Below are 15,602 nucleotides of genomic sequence, written 5' to 3' on the forward strand. Positions count from 1 at the left end.
TTTCTGCCACATGAGGACACAAGAAGAAGACAGTTGTCCATGACTAGGAATCTCACACCGAATCTGCTGCTCCTTGCTTGCAGAACTGTGAGAAATACATTTCTGATGTTGATAAGCCATCCAGTCTATGGTTTTTTGTTACCAGCCTAAAAGCACTAAGACATCGATATAAACATTCATTGATAGGAAATGGAAGAACTGTATCATATTGTTATAGCAATTAAAATGAGCTCACTTTACATTTGGGCTTCCCAGGTGGCACTAGTGGTAAAGAATCTACCTGCCAATGCAGGAGACTTAAGAGATGTGGGTTCAAGCCCTGGGTTGGGAAGATCCCCTGGAGGAGGGCATGGCAACCCACTCCAGTATTCTTGCCTGGAGAATCCCATGGACAGAGGAGCCTGGCAGGCTCTAGTCCATAGGGTCAAAAGTGTTAGACACGACTGAAGCGACTTAGCATGCATGCAACATCACATTTATAAACATGTATAAACCTCAGAAATACAGTGTTGAACAGAAAAAGGCAATCTTGAGAAAGCATAGTATGTGACATTTATATAAAGCTTGAAAACATGTAAAACAATATTATAGAATGCTTATAATAGAGGTATATATAGTAGTGGGAAAAAACATGCATCTGAAAAAGTAATCAAAATCAGGATGTGGCGGGTACAGGTGTTGTTGTGCAACTTTATAATTTTCATGAATGTTTTACATGTTAAACAAAGCACAGCTGAAATGCTTATCAGCTTGGCACAGATCAAGATGGAAGACACTTTACAAAACTTAGGCAATCCAGCCATCCCCAACCCTTTTGGCACCAGAGACTGGTTCCGTGGAACACAGTATTTCCATGGACCAGGAGGGGGGGGATGGCTTTGGGATGATTCAAGTGCATCACATTTATTGTGCAATTTATTTCTATGGTTATTACATCAACTCCACCTCAGATCATCAGGCATTAGACCCCACAGGCTGGGGACCCCATTGCAATTGGCATTCTAACTTCACTTTCAGATAGTGAGAACAAGTAACCGGTGAGCTGGGGGGAAAGGGACGGAGATGAGGTTGAATAAGGGCTTCTAGAATTCTGTATTACAGCTGTCTGTGAGGGTTTTCTGGAAATTTGAGGTGAGGTTGGAGACAGGAAGGAGGCAGCCTGGTGAATAAAGCAGAGAATACCAAGGAGAGATCGGATGATGAACAGTCTGCTTGAGTAGTGAGCCATTTAGGAGTGATTCATGCAGCCAATATTTATGATGTATCACTTATGCACATAAATCACAGAGACGACCTAAAATGTAGCAGAGAAACAAGAGCCAAAAAGGAAATGGAATTTGCTCTCCCCTCCCCCAACCCCATCACTCTGCATTCTGTAGTCAAAGTAGAAAGGGACACAGAAAAATCAGCGGGAGGGTGGGGGCTGGGGTGGGGAGCGGGGTGGTGGGGGGAAGGATTCTGGGGACGGGAGGGTCCCTCTAGAGTGGCTCGTATCTTTGTACAATGGGAACGGGAAATGGGGGTCCCAGCTGTACTGCTCTGTTTTTCATTCAGACTTGAAACGTTTCCCGCTTGGGGTTGCTTGGCAGAGCACTGGCTTCTCAGAATAGAAAACCTGATCACAAGCTGCTTTTCCTCTGCGACACACCACCTACATTGTAACATGCTTCGGTGACTGAATCAGAAGGTGACGTGCTTTTCAGTTCACTAGAAGATATCCTGCTTGTCACAAACCAAGTAACTCTTGCCAGCATTTTTGAGTACAGCCTATTCTGTTATGGATCCCTCTACTAAACATAAGGTCCTCCAACAGAGAAGGGGGAAGAAGCGTTGCTGCTAACGTATTAGCATCTTGCAGCGTATTCACGACGACTTCCTGTGGAGCTCAATGAAATGCCAGGGCTCAGCTGTCACAGGGGACTGTGTTCATTCATTGAGTTCCCCACCGGCAACCCTCCAGAGTGTTACAAATCCACTTAACAACCTCGAATCCTGGGTTTTCTGTTCATATTTGTAAATTAACATAAAGAAATACAGACTCACAAGCAAGGAGAATTCCCATAGGCTGCTGCCAAGAGGTTTTGTGTTTATTTTGGCATTCAGAAGAAATCTTTTCGAATCCCTAAAGTGGGGAGCAGTTCTTTTCATTAGGAATAAGTGAGGCTGGCCTAAAATGGTTCTGGGCTTTCAAAATAGTCTCACTTCTAACGAAAGCACTGACGCAGAAGTATATGAATAAAACAGCGCAAAGCCTCATGGTGCGTGGATAAGGCACGAGCTCAGGTATGGGTGCCTCATTTCCTTTCCTGGGTTATTATCTCTTCCCATTACCTTCAAGAAAAGGCAACATCAGAGAGGCAGAATTGCCACCCTGAAAATCTTTTTAATCCTTTCCCTCCACTTAACCAAATTCCAGTTCACTTTACGAGGACTCTGGTACCACTTCCTGGCTTTTTTGATCACTAACTTTTCGCCTCCTCCCACTTGCCAACGAGAAATAGTGAAGGTTAACAAGTGACAGGCTGGGTTTCCACATTCTAAGGGAGGTGAAATTCCAGATGAAGCTTGGGGCTCGGACCAAGTGCTGGGAGAACACTGCAGGCTTGTGGGCAGTGAGACCCAGGGCCAGGTGCGGGCAGGGGCCCCACAGAGACCACTGCTACAGGGAGCTGGGTCTTTGCTCTTTGCAGACCTGAAACGCAGAGCGCCTCTACCTGTCAGGAGTGGCCCCTTGGCACGCAAGGCAGCTGCATGTTTATTTAAGAACCCCACTCCTCTAAGGCAGTGTTCTTGACCCTTTCTCACTGACATTCACAGTAGGAAATACGTGTTAATTCACTATCCGTATTGGTCAGGGTCCACCAGTCAGGAAAAAAAGAAACTAGAGTAAGTATTTTGACAGAGAGAATTTAACATAGGGAACTGGTTGAACAGAAGTTGGAGGGCCTAAAAAACTAAAAAGGAACACTGGGATAACCCATACATTATAATTGCCGCGGGGGCTGGAGATCAGAACAGTGAAGGGCCAGCGACTTTAAGGAGAGGTGCCAAGGAGCTGGCCCCAGAGAGGAGGTTTCACTAAGGAGAAAAGCTAAGGACCACCAGTCAAAGATATTCTGTCCTTTAACGCAAAAGATATTATAAAGATGTTTTGGGGGAATATCTAGAAATGCACATCAGAGGAGCTTGGAATTTAGTAAGGAGAAAAGACAAAAGCCAATGAGTAATCAATACTTGATCAGCCACTAGGCAGCCTGGTTAGATGTCAAGTGGATGACATAGGGTAGTAATACTGGGTAGTATAGGATTGTGAGCAGGAATGATCTGGAAAGGCTTCTTGTCAAGGCCTGAGTTATTTTTGACGGAACAGGCAGAGTTTAGGGAAGGAAGGGAGCATCCCAGATGAAGAGAACACCAGGAGCAACAAGATGAGTCCTTGCATGTCTGGTGTGGTGCCGAAACCTGGGAGTCAGAAATTCCCTCGCTGGCCAGGGCCAAGATGAAGCCTTGCACGTGGAGAGGGTCTGTGAACTGAATGTTGGAAACTGTGCCCACGTTTAAGAAGCAGATAGAAGACATAGTTAGGAACTCAGTGACGATGCTTTGCAGAGAACCAAGGTCAAGGAGCATGTAGGAAGGAGGTCAGCAAAGTCAAAGGCTGCTGAGCCCAAGGAACTGAGGACTGAGGGAAAACTCTGGTTCACGTTAGAAGCATTTCGTCTCTCTTCTCTTTTTTGGGCGGGGGGGCTGCTGCACAGCTTGTGAGATCTTAGTTCCCTGACCAGGGACTGAACCCCAGGCCCCACATAGAAATTGCCAAGCCCTAACCACTGGACCACCAGGGAATTCTCATGAAGTCTCTTTGATGCGGATAATGGCTCTTGATCATATTGTCTCTCTCAGTGGATAAATCTTTTGAGTTTGCTTGGTGTGTTTAACTATCACTTGAACTGGTAGAAAGCACTGAGTGGAAACACCCAGTCCCCACGGGTTCCCAGCCATCCAGAGCAACTTAGGTTTTTTAAGGCTGTGCTTCAGTGGCTCGTGGTCTTCCTGTGCGTAACTGCCCTCCTTCAGCTCCCTGCAAAGCAGCTGTTCCCTTTCGCTGCTGTCATCCACGCTCCTCAAGGGGCCTGTCCTTCTGAGCAGAGGCTCTGGGATCCTGACTCAAGAAAACAAGGAGGGGTTACGCACGGGACCTCGTGTTTGGAGATCTGTTCATGGTTGTGAGCTGCACTGAGACCCCAGCCAGCTGCCTTGCAATTGCGAGTAACTGCAAACGAGGGAAACCAGATGAGGGATCGATGGATTAGGTGAACCTGTCACCCCAACTAAACATGTGTTCAGCTGGGAGCCGAGCAGTATCAGCTTCCCCAGGAGAAAAGGAGAGTCTATTTATAGCCTTACTGTATATGCACAGTTGTGACCAAATTGCTAGAGGTGACAGGTCTGGGTGTTGCTTCTGTGCTCGTTACACAATCAGGTTTTGTTCTAGATTTTCTCGTTTGAATGCTGTCATTTCTCCTGCACAATAGAAGCTGTGATCTTGTAGACTTTGGTTTCTTTTTTCCCTCCTAGACATCAGATTCAGCTACTGGCAACCCCGTTCTCACTTATACTAAATAGTTTTCATAACTGACCCCACTCTGTAGGTAGCCTGAACGTGTCATGCGCATAAGCTGCTTAATACTTACTGAGTAACTATACTGTGGGTTGAATCAAATAGAATACCCAGATATATTTTGGGGTGAAGACTATTATTTTAATAGCTGGCACTACAGTTTCTCTTGGCAATGTACTTTCTAGGTATAGGAACATACTTTGATAAACAGTTTAGGAATGGAAGGTGGCACTAAGTATAGACTCGGAGACAGAGATAAGTAAGAGTACTAAATAAGGAGAGTGTATCCTTCACTTAAAACACTTCAGTTGCTCCAAACCTTTAGAAGACTCTGCTATACAAACAACCAAAGCAAAGAGTCTGCTTTCCACATCGTGTGGCAGCAGGAGAGAAAGGCATTGTAGGAGGTGGGATATGAGGGAGTCTAACTGTTCAGAGAAAACTAGAGCTCAGAGCCAGAATTGACCCTGAAACTGTAAGCCCCCAGGGAACATGTGACCTTGGAGAGAACCCTGGCCTTCTGCAGGAGTTGGAAAAAGGACTTGAGTCAATTTCCACAAAACCTCTGTGGACAAGGTGACCCCAACTGAAAACTGGATGATATACATGGCAGCTTGCTATTTTCAATCATGATTTCTGAAGAGACATTTATTACTAGAAAACAACAGGGCCAGTAATCCCTACTTCCTCCTCCATTTACTTCAATCTGTAGGCCTCATTTTCCTCATCTACATTTCTGGCAACTGGAGCTAGAGTATGTATATGGTCTCTATTAGCGTCTACAGCTCACTGGAAGGACTGATGCTGAAGCTCCAATACTTTGGCCACCTGATGCGAAGGGCTGACTCATTGGAAAAGACCCTGATGCTGGGATTGAGGGCAAGAGAAGGGGGCGACAGAGGATAAGATGGTTGGATGGCATCACCGACTTGGAGGACATAAATTTGAGGAAACTCTGGGAGATGTTGGAGGACAGAGGAGGCTGGGGTGCTGTAGTCCATGGGGTCATAAAGAGTCAGATACGACTTAAAAAGACTTAACAACAACAGCCCTACTAACAATAGCTAACATTTTCAACGTTCCTTTTTGAGGTAAATTTACTTAGAGTGAAACGTACAGATCTAAAGGTAGCACTTCATGGGTTTTGACAAATGCATATACCCTCCTAAAGTGAAAGTTGCTCAGTCATGTCAGATTCTTAGGGACCCCGTGGACTGTAGCCCACCAGGCTCCTCTGTCCATGGGGATTCTCCAGGCCAGAATACTGGAGTGGTGGCCCTTCTTTTCTCCAGGGTATCTTCCCGACCCAGGAATCTAACCAGGGTCGCCTGCATTGCAGGTGGATTCTTTACCAGCTGAGCTACCAGAGAACCCTCCTAACCCAAATTCTAAGTAAGATACAGAACTTTTCCATCACAGAAAAATTCTCTCTTCAGGCAATCTATACCCTTTCCTCCAGGCTCCCACCCTTCTGGCTCTGATCACCACGGATCAAAAAACTAATATTTAAAAATTATGTTTAAATCCCAGCATTTTAGGATGCCTCATTAGTTATCAAAGCTTTTATTTCTCAAAAGTCCTGTGAGGAAGCTATTACCTCCATTTTGCAGACGAAAACGTTGAGCATCAAGACGATTCACCTGCCCCTGGTTATCAGTGAATTGGGCTTTAGAAGTTGTTGCTCTTAACCTCACTACATCTCTGAGGCGGGTCACGATCAGTCCACACTGATTGCTGCTGCTGCTGCTAAGTCGCGTCAGTCGTGTCCGACTCTGTGCGACCCCATAGATGGCAGCCCACCAGGCTCCTCTGTCCCTGGGATTCTCCAGGCAAGAATACTGGAGTGGGTTGCCATTTCCTTCTCCAAAGCATGCATGCATGCATGCTAAGTCGCTTCAGTCGTGTCCGACTCTGTGCGACCCCTGGACAGCAGCCCACCAGGCTCCCCTGTCCACGGGACTCCCCAGGCAAGAATACTGGAGTGGGTTGCCATTTCCTTCTCCCCCATACCGATTATTCAAGGGTTATTAGAGACCAGCTGTCAATTGAAATCAACGCCACTTAACAAATTCCCAAGCCTTCTGAATAATTGTAAAGGCCGTGTGCATTATATTTTACTAAATGACTCGTTTTATCTCTCAGAAAATGGCAGAAAGGAGGTGTGAAAGGGTGCAGATTTGGTTTTTACTGGTGAAGAAGCCCCAGAGGTGGCTTTTAGGTTTCAAACACACCAGACGTCCGGGCCAGAGGAGGCTGCCTGGATGGGCGGCGGGGGAGGGGCTGGACCGGCGACCTTTCCAGAGCCGGCGCCGCTCCTTCCTCTGACGCCACCCGCATCTCTCTCAGGAGAGAGCGGACTCGCGTCCTGGCACGGGGGTTGGACACTGCAGCGCAGGACTCGTCGGCGGCCCCGGAGCTCAGCTCGTCATCCGTCCTCCTCAGTGTCGCTGTCTCCCTCCACTCCCCGGCGCACCCTCGCGCCACCCTGTCTCCGCAGCTCCTGCCGCTGCCCAGGCTCCTCCCCGAGCCGACTCCGAATCCTCGCGCTCCCCCCAGCCCCACCGCGCGGCCCACGGCTGTCATGGCAACCGGCCGCCGCCGGCGCCGCCGCCGCCTCTTCACGCACGTCGCGAACTAACGGACTCAGCGGCGGCGGCGGCGGCGGCCTGTGCCCCACCCCCACCCCACCTGGACCGCGGCAAAAACGGTCGGCCGACCTGCGACACCTAGGTAATGAATCCGAGGGGGAACGGGGGCCAGCGAGAGAGCCGGTGGTGGGATGCTTGGGTGGACAGCCACACCCCAGCTCCCGCTGCCGGAGACGCTGGGGCCATGCGCGGCGGAGGAGACTGCGTGCTGCGCGAGAAAGGGTGAGAGAGAGAGCGCGAGCGGTGGGCGCGCAGGGCTTTATGGGGATTGTAGTTCAGCGGCTCCTCGGGCTTGCGGCCTTGGTGGCTCGGCCCGGACGGGCGAACTACAAAGCCCGGCGGCCCCGACAGCTGAAAAAGACCGATAAACTTTGAGCCGGCCAGGGGAAACAGGGAGACTCTGTCTGTGGTGAGGGGATTCTGGGGTGGTCGCTGAATGGGGTTCTGAGAGCTAAAGGGGAAGTGGAGGTGAGACTCGGGCGTTCCGCCCTGCCAATTTGTCCCGCCCCGGCTGCAGCGCTGTCTCCACCCCGGCCCGGCCACCGCCCCGCGTAGAGTCGGGGAGGAGTCGCCTTCGGGGCTGCGGGGCCTCGGGCCTTCGGCGCCTCTCACCCTCCCTAATTGCTGCCTCTTGGTGCAGAACCGTATGTATGGCACACTTTTGATGGGCGACCCGAAAAACTATATTTTAACCGATTTTTCTCCTTTTCCTGATTCGCTCCTTTATTGCTAGGTACTTGATCAGATTTATTCTGAAGTAGTTCAGAGGTGTTTGCATTAATGAAACCCAATGGTTAATAATTACTCAAAGGGCATTAATGTTTAAAGGTCAAGTGTGGAAGTAGATAAAAGGTACCATGCTGTTGTATAGTAGTATCTGATATTTTTTCCGTTTTGCATTTTATTTATTGAGGGTCAGGATTACAAAGTGAGCACTCCTTCACCTCAGCCTACTAGCCTGAACACTACCTACACATATTTTGATGCCATTTTAAAGATTGTTTGTACTTTAAATTACTAATTTTCGTTTAAGTACGGGGTTGTCTTTTTAAACCAAATTTTTCTCAGTGGGTAGTAGTAATTATTTTCTTCTATTATTACAATGTTTTTAAAAATTTCTTAGGACCATTTTTCAGAATGAAAAGCACGCTGTTCTTTCCTTTTTTAATGCTCTGAAATACATTTTAGTCCCTAAAGTTTGCCCAGGCCCTGGAGGTAAAGAAGCTGATACAGATTTAGAAAACCTCCCTAGTAACCCCTTTAAAATTTTTTCAATAGATAACCATCCTAGAAATCTGGTATTTTACAGTGGTGTGTTGGAAAATTATTGGTGCAGTATGGGCTTATTTTGTGTGTGTATGTTTCTAAACAAGAAGACAAGGTCACTATAAAATTAATTTTCTCTCACTATAAGATTCATTTTCTCTTTGGTCACTGTAAACTTTATTTAAAGAAGCAGTTTTGTAGGAGGAGATAAAAAAGTAAGTTTAATAAGACCACTGGGGAAAAAAATCAAGGCCTTATACACAAGGAATTTGAAATATTTATTCATTTAGGATTTATTTATTCATTCATTCAGTATTTGTTAAGGATCTATTATGCACAAGGCAATATGCCAGGTGGTGGGAATTAAGAGCTGATAGAAGATAATCTGTGTCCTACATGGGCACACAGTCATGTCATCACAATAGTGTGGAGAGATGGGTGCAAGTTGCTGCGAGCCCAGAGTGGGAATACATTATAGGGATATTATATCACAATAACATGTATTGAATACTTACTCTATGGGAGACATATTTTGCATGCAGCCCCTTATTTTATCCTCACAACAATCCTATGAAGTAGCTCCTGTTATTTAGACATGAGGAAACAGCCTCAGAGACCTTGCCCATAGCTGAATAAGGTCATAGCTGAGTAAGGTGTGAGCCTGGAATTTCAACCGAAGTGGATCTAACTCATCTAAATGGTGATCTCAACCACTGATGGCATCCTTTGTACCCTTGGGGAGGATTGTGACTCTGTCTAAGGAGATTAAGAGAAATCTCCAGAATGATGTGACATTTGACTTGTGCTAGGAAAGTTTATTCAGCTTTTATTGGAGTGAGGCTGAGGAAAGCCGTTCTAGGCAAATGGCATAGCAAAAGCAAAGGAGAGATTTGAGTGTTTTGTGTTTGGGGAATCCTTGACTGTTCTGATGACTGAAACCCAGAATACTTGCAGTGTAGTGGAGAGACCAGATCTCAAAAGTACTTGGTACCATGATAAAGAATTTAGAATTTTTCTTCAACATGGGGTCACCATTGAAGAATTTCCAGTGGAGTAGTGGCCTTATTGGGCTTCCCAGGTGGCTCAGTGGTTAAGAACCCACCTGCAATGCAGGAGACTCAAGTTCAATCCCTGGGTCAGGAAGATCCCCTGGAGGAGGAAAATGGCAACCCACTCCTGTATTCTGGCCTGGGAAATCCCATGGACAGAGGAGCCTGGCAGGCTACAGTCCATGGGATTGCAAAAAGTCTAACATGACTTAGCTACTGAGCACATATGCAGTGGCCTTAACAGGTTTGTATTTTAGAAAGATAAAAATAGTTTAAAGCAGAACTTTTTTCTTAAACCTCACATGTAAATATTATAACTGAGTTAGGTAGATTCCCTGGTAGCTCAGCTGGTAAAGAATCGGCCCACAATGCAGGAGACCCTGGTTTAACTCCTGGGTGGGGAAGATCCACTGGAAAAGGGATAAGCTACCCACTCCAGTATTCTTGGGCTTCCCTGGTGTCTCAGCTGGTAAAGAATCCACCTACAGTGTGGGAGACCTGGGTTTGGAAGATCCCCTGGAGAAGGGAATGGCTACCCAGTCCAGTATTCCGGCCTGGAGAATTCTATGGACTGTATAGTCCATGGGGTTGCAAAGAGCTGGACACGACTGAGCAACTTTCACTCACATTAAAAATTAATTTGAAAATATTTGCTTTCCTACTTAAAAACCATTACTGTGGAGACAAAAGAATTAACTTAAAAATTAATATAAAAATTATAGTGACATCTGAAGCAATTTTGGGTTCTGAGAATAAGCTGGTTATTCAGTTCAGTTCAGTCGCTCAGTCTTGTCCAACTCTTTGTGACTCCATGGACTGCAGCACACCAGGCCTCCCTGTCCATCACCAACTCCCGGAGTTTACTCAAACTCATGTCCATTGAGTTGGTGATGCCATCCAACCATCTCATCCTCTGTCGTCCCCTTCTCCTCCAGCCTTCAATCTTTCCCAGCATCAGGATCTTTTCAGATGAGTCAGCTGTTCTCATCAGGTGGCCAAAGTATTGGAGTTTCAGCTTCAACATCAGTCCTTCCAGTGAACACCCAGGATCGATCTCCTTTAGGATGGACTGATTGGATCTCCTTGCAGTCCAAGGGACTCTCAAGAGTCTTCTCCAACACCACAGTTCAAAAGCATCAATTCTTCGGTGCTCAGCTTTCTTCACAGTCCAACTTTCACATCCATACATGACTACTGGAAAAACCATAGCCTCTGCTAGATGGACCTTTGTTGGCAAAGTAATGTCTCTGCTTTTTAATATGCTGTTTAGGTTGGTCATAACTTTTCCTTCCAAGGAGTAAGCGTCTTTTAATTTCATGGCTGCAGTCACCATCTGCAGTGATTTTGGAGCCTGAAAAAATAAAATCAGCCACAGTTTCCCCATCTATTTGCCATGAAGTGATGGGACCAGATGCCATGATCTTCATTTTCTGAATGTTGAGCTTTAAGCCAACTTTTTCACTCTCCTCTTTGACTTTCATCAAGAGGCTCTTTAGTTCTTCTTCACTTTCTGCCGTAAGGGTGGTGTCATCTGCATATCTGAGATTATGAATTTTCTCCCAGCAATCCTGATTTCAGCTTGTGCTTCATCCAGCCCAGCGTTTCTCATGATGTACTCTGCATGTAAGTTAAATAAGCAGGGTGACAATATACAGCCTTAACACATTCCTTTTCCTATTTGGAACCAGTCTTTTGTTCCATGTCCAGTTCTAACTGTTGCTTCCTGACCTGCATACAGATTTCTCAAGAGGCAGGTCAGATGGTCTGGTATTCCCATCTTTTTAAGAATTTTCTACAGTTGATTCTACAGTGATCCACACAGTCAAAGGCTTTGGGGGTAGTCAATTAAGCAGAAATAGATGTTTTTGCTTTTTCCATGATCCAGTGGATGTTGGCAATTTGATCTCTGGTTCCTCTGCCTTTTCTAAATCCAGTTTGAACATCTGGAAGTTCACGGTTCACGTATTACTGAAGCTTGGCTTGGAGAATTTTGAGCATTACTTTGCTAGCGTGTGAGATGAGTGCAATTGTGTGGTAGTGCAATTGAGTGCAATTGTGTGAGCATTCTATGGCATTGCCTTTCTTTATGATTGGAATGAAAACTGACCTTTTCTAGTCCCATGGCCACTGTTGAGTTTTCCAAATTTGCTGGCATATTGAGTGCAGCACTTTCATAGCATCATCTTTTAGGATTTGAAATAGCTCAGCTGGAATTCCATCACCTCCACTAGCTTTGTTTATAGTGATGCTTCCTAAGGCCCACATGACTTCACACTTTAGTTTTCCCAAATGTGTGTCTTGCTGCTACTGCTACTGCTAAGTCGCTTCAGTCATGTCCGACTCTATTCGACCCCATAGATGGCAGCCCACCAGGCTCCCCCATCCCTGGGATTCTCCATGCAAGAACACTGGAGTTCTTGGTCTTGGTATAAGAGAGAAATCCAGTTATACTGGGAAGAAAGCTTTGTGTGTGTGCAATACAACCCACATTGTATTGTGGGTTGATGGTAGATTTAAAGAAGAGAAGGGTGTGGTTGGAGATGCTTCGGGAGAGATAGGTTGGAACCAGGAATTTGTTACTTTTAGATCTGAGTCATGAAGGAGACAAGTCATAATTATGTAGAACCAAATGAGGCAGTATTTTGTCTTCTTGGTCTAAGCAGGGACTTGAACTGATCTCTTTTTGTCCTGAGACTAGAACTCTCCTTGAAGATATTACATGGACTGTTGTGTATAGGGCAACTCTACTGGGTCAGTTCAATTGTAAATATTGTAAGAAGATGCTGATTCATTTTTGAATGAATAAGAGAAGTATTCTCAAAATAAGAGAAGTATTGTCAAGTATGTGTCATTGTTAAAATATCTATGCCTCCTTCAGATGTAACCTGAGCATTTAAAAGTTCTAGAAACTCTTCTAATTTAAATTCAAGGAGATTTTTTAAAAAATCCTCTTATATTTCAAAGAGTTTAAATGGTTAAACCTTTTAAAACCTCTATTCAAAGAGGTTATGGTTAAAAGTAATTAAAGTTGTGGTACAGCTTCTAGGAATTATAATGAAAACTGGGTTAGTTGAATGTAGCAGCTTCAAACTTATGCATTAATGTTGAGTGTGGAGTGAAAATAATAGCTTACATTGATTCAGTGTTATGTGCTTGGAATGATGCTAATGTACTTCACATTTAATTTTTGCAATAACCTTGTGATGGTAAATATTAGTTTCCCTTTTTTTATAGGTGTAGAACTGAGGCCAAGAGAAGTTACATGATTTGCTTGAGATCACAACTAAAAATTTGTGGTTCCTGGATTCATACCCAGGTTTTTCTGCCTGAAATTTTAATATTGCCTTCACACTTGAATAGTTTAGCTTGGTATACAAGTCTAGATTGGCAGTCTCCCACTAGTAGCACATGAGAGAGATTATTCTGCTGCCTCCAGGCTTCCAATATTCCTTTTGTTTTTTGTTTTTTTTTTTCCAATATTCCTTTTGAAAAGTTAGCTGTCAATATATTATTTTTCCTTTGTTGACAATATATCATTTCTCTCTATTGCTTTTAGGTTTTGCAGTTTTACTAAGTTGTCCTAGATGTGGACTTGTTTTTATTTATTTTGAAACAGAGTTACTGTCTTATATAGATTTTGAAGAAGTTTTCAGATCAGTCACTCAGTCGTGTCCGACTCTTTGCGACCCCATGAATCGCAGCACGCCAGGCCTCCCTGTCCATCACCAACTCCCGGAGTTCACCCAGACTCACGTCCATCGAGTCAGTGATGCCATCCAGCCATCTCATCCTCTGTCATCCCCTTCTCCTCCTGCCCCCAATCCCTCCCAGCATCAGAGTCTTTTCCAATGAGTCAGCTCTTCACATGAGGTGGCCAAAGTACTGGAGTTTCAGCTTTAGCATCATTCCTTCCAAAGAAATCCCAGGGCTGATCTCCTTCAGAATGGACTGGTTGGATCTCCTTGCAGTCCAAGGGACTCTCAAGAGTCTTCTCCACCACCACACTTCAAAAGCATCAATTCTTCGGCGCTCAGCCTTCCTCACAGTCCAACTCTCACATCCATACATGACCACAGGAAAAACCATAGCCTTGACTAGACGGACCTTTGTTAGCAAAGTAATGTCTCTGCTTTTGAATATGCTATCTAGATTGGTCATAACTTCCTTCCAAGGAGTAAGCGTCTTTTAATTTCATGGCTGCAGTCACCATTTGTAGTGATTTTGGAGCCCAGAAAAATAAGAAAAAAAAAAGAAGAAGCTTTAGCCATTATGTATTGAATATTGCTCTCCCCTTTTTTTCTCCTAGAATTCATAGTAGACGTATATTGGGCCAGGTCTTTGTACTCTCTGCATTTCTTATCTTTGCTTGCTTATTCTGTGTTTATGTGCTGCATTCTGGGCAAGTTCTGTAGCACTATATTCTGGTTTCTTGATCCTCCCTTCAGCTGTGCCTGATCTGCTGTTTCCTCAGTGCACCGAGTTTTTCATTTCAGTGAACATTTCATTTTAATGCTAGAAGTTGTTCTTGATTCTTTTTCAAACATGTCTATTCATTTTTAAATGGCTTGCTCCTGTGTTTCTAAGTATACTTATTTTGTAGTGACTATTAGATTATCAAATACTTTTGATAATAGCAGTAATTTTGCCATATGTTTTAGTATTTGCCTCACTCTTATAATGGGTTGTATTTTTTGTACCTTGAAATTTTAGATATAACCTCAGTGCAAATACTGTGAAGTCTTGGTCAAGGATGTATCCTGTACTTTTGGTTGTTTCTCTGAAGTGCATTATGGAGAACTGGTGAATGAGTAAATGCATTTTAGTATATTCATATAATGAGGTGCTACTCAGCAGTAAGGAAAAGGCAATGGCAACCCACTCCAGTACTCTTGCCTGGAAAATCCCATGGACGGAGGAGCCTGGTAGGCTGCAGTCCATGGCGTCACTGGGAGTCAGACACGACTGAGCAGCTTCACTTTCACTTTTCACTTTCATGCATTGGGGAAGGAAATGTCAACCCACTCCAGTGTTCTTGCCTGGAGAATCCCAGGGACGGCGGAGCTTGGTGGGCTGCTGTCTATGGGGTCGCACAGAGTCAGACACGACTGAAGCAACTTAGCAGCAGCAGTAGCAGCACTCAGCAATAAAAGCATACAACAATATGGTTGTTGTATACAATAAAATACAACAATATGGTTGAATCTCAAAAGCATTATTCTAAATGAAAGAAGTCAAACACCAGAATATATGCTATATGATTCTATTTATGTCACATTCCAGAAAAGACAAATCTGTGGTGATTAATGAGTGGAAGAATGCATGCAGTTGTACACATTTTTCAAAAGAAATAAAATTGTACTCTTAAAACGAGTGAATTTCATGGTATAAAAATTATACTTCAATAAAGCTGATTAAAAAAAAAAAAAAAAAGCACACAACACTCAGTGGCAACGGAAGTGAGAATAGTAGTTGCCCTGGAGGGCAAGTACTAGTTGTGAGGAGACATGGCTTCAGTGGGGTGTGAAAATGTTCCATGTCTTGATGTGGGTGTTACCTGGGTGTAATCCGTTTTAAAATTCACTGAAGATGTGTTTACTCTGTGTGTTATATACTTCAATAATAAAGAGCAAAAGGAGAAAAATACTTTATAGAGAGGAGCTAGAATAGAAAGTTGAGAAAATCTAGAAGAAAGTTGAGCAAAACAGCAAAGAGAGAAAATAAGAAAATTAGAGGGCTAACCTAGAAAGTCCAATAGCTAAATAAAAGGTGTTCAGAAGAGAGAAAAATGGAAAGAAATCATCAACGAAATAATTCAGAAGTTTTCCTAAAATTGAAAGACACTAGTTTTCAGAGGAGGCAATGGCACCCCACTCTAGTACTTTGCCTGGAAAATCCCATGGACGGAGGAGTCTGGTAGGCTGCAGTCCATGGGGTCTTTAGAGTCGGACACGACTGAGCGACTTCCCTTTCACTTTTCACTTTCATGCATTGGAGAAGGAAATGGCAACCCACTCCAGT

The 15,602-nt window shown here is 44.5% G+C and overlaps 1 protein-coding gene across 5 annotated transcripts in view; it reads left to right on the top strand.

Moving 5' to 3' along the window:
* Positions 1 to 7,098: 7,098 nt before the first annotated feature.
* KATNAL1 (katanin catalytic subunit A1 like 1) overlaps positions 7,099 to 15,602 on the top strand; it is a 59,094-nt gene continuing 50,590 nt past the window's right edge. The window contains exon 1 of one of the 5 annotated variants that reach the window (XM_027557491.1): positions 7,099 to 7,351. The gene's annotated coding sequence lies outside the window, so the exon portion shown is untranslated. Of the gene's footprint in view, positions 7,352 to 7,576; positions 7,738 to 7,762; positions 8,003 to 15,602 lie in introns of those variants that run through there. The other 4 variants (XM_027557493.1, XM_027557490.1, XM_027557495.1 and 1 more) reach the window with 4 other exon arrangements.

The sequence above is a fragment of the Bos indicus x Bos taurus genome, chromosome 12, assembly GCF_003369695.1.
Source record: "Bos indicus x Bos taurus breed Angus x Brahman F1 hybrid chromosome 12, Bos_hybrid_MaternalHap_v2.0, whole genome shotgun sequence".
NCBI lineage: Eukaryota > Metazoa > Chordata > Mammalia > Artiodactyla > Bovidae > Bos > Bos indicus x Bos taurus.